This window comes from Trichomycterus rosablanca, chromosome 7 (assembly GCF_030014385.1).
Source record: "Trichomycterus rosablanca isolate fTriRos1 chromosome 7, fTriRos1.hap1, whole genome shotgun sequence".
NCBI classification, from domain to species: domain Eukaryota; kingdom Metazoa; phylum Chordata; class Actinopteri; order Siluriformes; family Trichomycteridae; genus Trichomycterus; species Trichomycterus rosablanca.
In genome coordinates this window covers 34,477,848-34,484,653 of record NC_085994.1, presented here as the reverse complement: position 1 = coordinate 34,484,653, position 6,806 = coordinate 34,477,848, and the positions used below count along the sequence as shown (strand labels likewise).

At 32.5% G+C, this 6,806-nt stretch overlaps 1 long non-coding RNA gene across 1 annotated transcript; it reads left to right on the top strand.

Annotated features, from left to right (window-relative positions):
- The first annotated feature begins 4,196 nt into the window (after positions 1-4,196).
- LOC134317891 (uncharacterized) lies at positions 4,197-5,663 on the top strand. Its single transcript, XR_010013295.1, has 3 exons — positions 4,197-4,494; positions 5,096-5,202; positions 5,404-5,663. It is a non-coding gene; the product is annotated as an uncharacterized LOC134317891 (long non-coding RNA).
- Positions 5,664-6,806: the final 1,143 nt, after the last annotated feature.

Below are 6,806 nucleotides of genomic sequence, written 5' to 3'. Positions count from 1 at the left end.
TTACATAATGCGATATCATTAAGTAGTAGAGACAATATACAGTATAGACATTAAAGTTTTTTATGTTTTGTTTTTTGCATAAACTAATCTCCCTTCACTTTCCTGAGGATTCATAATAATAATCATTTTGGCTAAACACTAAGTCATGTGCTGGATTCATAAGGTTTACCTGCACTGAATGAACAGATTGATAAACACATTACCGTACCAAAAACATTATAGTGCAGGTACATGAAAAAGCATTCATTCATCTCTTATTTCATGAGTGATTAATAATTGATTCCTACATGTAATACATTAATGAATTCATTATGAATATATGCACTAGTTCATTTTGTCTAATGTAAGTGGTGGACAAGGTACACAAACCATGTAGTTGAGTTAAAGTAGAGATATCCAAGGTAACATATTACTCCAGTAAAAGTAGTAGTAAAAGTAAAAATACTCTTTACCTCCACTAAAGTACTAAACTAAATTTACCTTCAAATGTACTTAAGTATGAAAGTAAAAGTATAATGATTTATTGTGGTTCTAATGTTTTATGATCATTTCTGTAACAAGACTCTTGATTAATCAACTCATTTTAGGTGAAAAGACTCGTGTGTCATTAATTAAGCTTAACTGACTAAGCTAAATTGGGTTATACCTATTAATTAAGATAAACATGTAACATTTAGTGCTGAGCAAATGCTAAACAATAACAGTATTAAGTATATTAATGACATTAAATTCATAATTTTTTTAAAACAAAGCAACAAACAGCTAAAAATGTTTGATAAGTAGTGGAAATGAATGGGGCTCTATGGGATGTTTGGAACTATACAGAGCTCCACAACCCGGAAGCTGCGCAGAAAAAATGTCCCGCCCCCTTTCCAACGGTTCCCTATGGGAGTGTCGCCACTCTGTTCTCTCTACCGCTCTGGGTGTCACTATAGGACAACAGAGACAATGTTATAAATGTTAATGTTATAAATGTTAATGTTATGAATGTTAATGTTATGAATGTTGTGTTAATGTTATGAATGTTATGTTAATGTTATGAATGTTATGTTAATGTTAATGTTATGAATGTTATGTTTATGTTCATGTTATGAATGTTATGTTAATGATATGAATGTTAATGATATGAATGTTAATGTTATGAACGTTATGTTAATGATATGAATGTTAATGTTATGAACGTTATGTTAATGTTATGAATGTTATGAAGTATTGTGATTGGTGTTTGTTTTATTTTATTTATAAATAAAACTGGAAGTCAAAGAATTAAGGAGAACCGAACCTCCACAGAACGTTGTTTTCAAGCTGTAAATACGTTTGTGTAAAGTGTATTGCTCGGTGGGTAGCACTGTTGCCTCGTAGCAAGAAGGTCATGGGTTTGATTCTCAGGTGGAGCAGTCTGGGTCCTTTCTGTGGGGAGTTTGCATGTTCTCCATCTTTATTGATCTTCTACCATCTTAATGCAACATCTGGATAAAATGGATCTCAGCCTTACTCACTGCAGAGGAGAACATTATGATGAACCATATTTACAGAAAAAAAAAACATACTGCTTTCTACATTTCCATATTTCTGTAATTTAAGTCACTTTTGCAGAAATGAACCACGTCTTTGCAAAATGGGCTCAGTATCTCCTGTTTTTTAGAATTTAAATTTGATTCGATTTTTGACATGAATATGGTGTTCAGCAAACAAGAAGGAAAAACAACAAAAGAAAAACGAACAAAAAGCAAGCAAGAAAATAAAAACAGACAAACAAATACACAAGTACATTTACAACCGGACAGGTATTGTTGGGGAAAATGTAACATACAACGAATAAATTGTACGAATAAATCCCCCTCGAATAAATCCCCCTCACAGAGCTAACTCACACGGATGTTATGAAGATGATCTGTCCCATGGGTTAACAACGATGAGAATGAATGACTGGTAAAGGAAGTGGTGTGAGAATATTCAAACCACAATGTTATTGTATATATGACTGGTAAAGGAAGTGGTGTAAGAAAATCCAAACCTCAATGTTGTGGTGCATAATTAATGAGTGGAAAATGTTCAAATATATTTGCTGAACATGTTTTAGCTTCAAAACCACAATGTATTTACTCAAAGCTAATCCCGCCTATGAGGCTATAAAAAGGAATGTTTAGGAGTATATTTTGTCTTTAATTTCTTTGATTGCCTAGAGCATAGAATTATTGACCATTGTAGGTTCATTGCTTGAGTTTATTGCTTATAGGGACATAGATATTGTTTGCCTATTTCTTAGAAATAGAGTGTGTAATAGAGTAGAATTCTCAGAGGAGGATTTAAGTTTTATTTTCAAGAATTATTGTAATCAGTGTTTTATTTGTAACTGTTTATTATATTACTTGAGAAAATAAAGCGAATGAGAGATTGCCTCTCAGGAGCGATAAAAGACAACTCCTGACTTAGTGTGAGTTTCTTACTCGTCTCAAACAAGCCCACAGACCTAGAAGAAGCGGGATCAACCACCTAACCCAGATCTTCAACTCATATAAAGTCATTTTGCCTTAAGGTAAAAAGTACTGTAATCAGTACAGGTGATTGGTATTGAAGGGACGGTTGATTTGTGTCTTTGAAAACAGTATACATAGGCATTGATGACAGTGATAGAAAACTAAATAAACAAGGCATCTGCTAGTCACATTGACAAATATTGGCCAGTTGTTCACCATCGTCAGTACTGTTATGTCCCTTTATCAGTGTCTTTACAAGGTTTGGTTGTGTCCTCCAGACAAGTATTGACTGAAACTATCCCATTGTTCCATGATGTTGTATCTCCTGTTTTTTAATGATGGTTAGAAATAATGTTTTTTTTTTGGTAATCTGCCATTACATTAAATTATGTTGTATCAACAAATAGTACAATGTAACTATTCCCATTTAACATCCACTAAGGACTGTAATGTTCAGGCCAAGTTTTATATACATTAGACAGCTTGAGTGGGGTTGTTAGATTTTGTTTAAAAATATATCATTTGACACACATAACTTAAACATTAATGACATAATAATTTTGTGTATTTTGTTTATTTTACAAAAGCTAGGAAAGTGCAATGAAATGGTCAATTTATGTTTTCTTATTATATAATTAGTTCTGAACAAAAACCTCTTGGCTGTCCTAGGTTTTAACATGCACATGATTAACTAAATCATTCATCATAGCACACTGATGATACATTTACTTCAAAAATCATGACACACTGCTCTCCACTACATAAAAGTAAATAAACCTGGGTGATACTGACCCTGTATTTACTTCTGCAGTATCGCACACCGCTACTTATTATTACTAGTTGCTGATTGGTCTTTGTCTGTCACGTGTGTGCCAGTGACGTCACAGATGCGCCACGGAGGATGTATTTGTTGTTGTTAGCCATACAGTGAAAGTAGCAGCAGAGACTCTTACTTTACTGCATTACTTATTTTATTCTTTCGAAGCAGTAAAAGCTGGAGAAACAGACGCGAAATGAGAGGAAACCAAACCGAGACAAACTCAGCAAGGATGCCAGAGAGCGTTATTTGGATAAATTTGTTGTTAAATAAAGTTGTTTGTATCATTCATGCTGGTTATTTTGCTCAAAGAGTGTTTAGTTTTTGTCTGTGTCTGTTTACAAGTACAAATAAAGTACATTTATTGAAATTTTACACAACTGTACTTGATTACTGTCCTGATTTACACACACACTTAAAAACAATGGTTCTTTAGTCGAGACGATGGTTCATTTTCATGTTTTAAGGCTTCTGTGCATTATGAAATGTAGGTTTAATTATCGTTGGAAAAAGCAATAATGCAAACCACATTTAATGTTAGTGCACGATTTTGTTTTGTGTCCTCGATGTCACTTTTAAGATATATACGCTAACAGAAGCATTTGTCAATCTCCCTGCTGAAACTTTCTCTTGGTTCTAATTCATATTTTTCTTGTTCTTTTTTCATTTCTGACTGAAGAGTGTAACTTTCTGAATACTTGGCTTTGCACATACAGAAATAGGGGCACATTTATGAAAATGATAGTGTAAATTATATGTACATAAAGTATAAACACACTTTACGTACTTTGCGCACTTTACGCAAATTCACGAAACGACCCTGATGCGCAGGTCAGTTTCGTGAATCGGAGCATGCGTAGTGAGGCTCTGTTCAGTCTGCTCTCATGCCGTGTGTTTGTTTTGGTGAATAAGTGCTCTTTTCTTTTAGTTTGTGCTTATAAATCTAAACAGATTTGTATCTATTTTTAATTTTTAATTAATAAGGACACATATTCGGTCACTATTAGAAATGTACATTTTATTCACCCAGCAAACACAACTATGTGGTATGAGTTAGTCTCTTGGTGGTGATACGCCATTATGGAAACATTTTATCTTAGTAGTGACGAGAAAGTAAAGCCCCAGAAACAAGAAATCTGACCGCTTTAAACATCTGAATTTATCTACAACCCTACTGAGAGCAGCTACTTGTAAAATGTATGTATTACAATAATATGATGAGTTATAAATACAGAATGCTTATAGAAACAGTAAGCATGGCAATTAGCTTAACAGCTAACAGTAGCGACTAAGCTAACAAGTACCGGTATTGTAAACCTTGGTTATTAAGTCACTTTTGTATAGTTAATGTACTGCACATTGTGCACAAGTCTTTATTGTATATATTTAATAATAATAGTGATGGTTTATGAGTTATTTGGGTTTTAATCACTATCTCAGCTGTGAACTGGTTGGCTAGGCTAGGTATTGACACCACAAGGCTGTTCTAACCTTATTAGTAGGGGTGGGCGAATCGATCCGAATATCGATAGTATTGATACTTAAGTTTTACATTTTCTCCGCTACATTCAGCATGTTTCTATGGTAAGTAGAAACCATAGAATCACACATTTCCACTTTTCTGTACTGTTGTTAAAGCAGTATGAGAAAAGTACCCGGATGACTTACTGCATGGGCAGCGATTTTTAAGTATGTAAACACAGGACATTTTTAATTTTCTTTAGTATTTGAGCTCCTGTACAGACGCAGCTGCGGTGCAGCCACATTGTTTAATGTTTATTTACTCTTCTTTATATAGTAAATCTCCCCGGAATAACCCAAGCTAGCAACTGGACAAGTTACCTCAGCACAGATCCACATGATGGCGCAGAAACACCACAAACATTCCTGACAACGCTTCATTCGGTGAAATTTCTGTTTATTATCAAAACTGTCATGTTATTATTTTCATACATGAAACTGCAATCAGTTATTTCATTTAAATATAAATAAGCAATATTATAATACACATTAAAATGAATGATGTGAATCCTGAGTCGATTTTCAGTAGTTGCTCATATGCCTTAGTCAGTCACTGCATTACTCTTTGTTATTCTTTCGAAGTAGTAAAAGCTGGAGAATCAGACGCGAAACACCAAACCGAGACAAACTCAACAAGGATGCCTGGGATCGTTGTTTGGATAAATGATTATCTGTTAAAAGCATTGATAAGCTAAGTTGTTTGTGAGCGAGTGGAACAGCGACCATGTTGTGGTTGTAGCGGTAAATGTTGGTATTGTTTATGCTGCTTATTTTGCACAAAGAGTGTTTAGTTTTTGTCTGTTTCTATTTACAAGTACAAATAAAGTACATTTATTGAAATTTTACATAACTGTACTTGATTAATGTCTTGATTTGCGCACACACTTAAAAACAATGGTTCTTTAGTTGAGACGATAGTTTATTTGTATACTTAAAGGCTTCTTTGCATTATGAAATGTTGTTAACATAAGTGCTAGTTTAGGTCCCTAGATATTAATATTTATATTGAAGGGATTAATATAATGGATAATAAAATTAATAACAAATATATTAGGAACCATCTCATCCAAAATTTTAGTTTTAGAACTATTTCTCATATTCCTGGAAATAATAAAAAATGGCAGTTAATTTGGACTTTTGTATAAATTTGTAATTAATAATAAAATTAAAGATGTACTTTTTAAAATACTTCATAAATGCTACCCAGTCAATGCTAGATTGAGTAGATTTATTACCATTTCTGATAGGTGTATTTTCTGTAAATGCTTTAGTGAATACATTAATCATTTATATTTTGAATGTGTCTATACATTTTCCTTTTGGGTAGATGTGTTCTGGGATTTGGGGAAAAAATTGGTAAAGATATTCCAATTAAAAGTAAATATATTTTTTATATATTTGATAACCCTATTTTCCGGCTGATTAAGTCTTATATAATTAACTTAATAATAATTCTAGCTAAATATTATATTCATAAGGTTAATAATGCAAAAAAAATGAATATAAATTCAGATTTGAAAATATATTTACAAACAATAAATTCTTTGAGCCCCTTGTTAAACAAGAAATTATGTAAACTGGTTTTAAAACACTTTAAAGTTATATAAGGATAGCATTTTTAAGGAGATTTTCATTTATTTACTTATTTATCTTTTATTGACTCATTTTATATGATATACTATTGGTACAAGATTTATTTTAGATTATTGTAACTCCTCTGGCTTTGTTTCTCCTTTTATGTTTATATTTTTATTTCTTGGCTGTTGTTCAACATACTTTGTCTATTGTTAAAATTAGTGCGAGGTCATGTATGTTAATGTAATATTGTTGATTAAAAAAAAAATTTCTATTAAGAAAAAAAGTGCTAGTTTAGCATTAGTGCACTTAAGGTATGCTCTCAGGTTTATATTGGGATGGTACCCGTCATGTGACTGTTATGACTTACATGCAGTGATGGCATAGTTACCTTGAAAAAGTAATCTGATTAC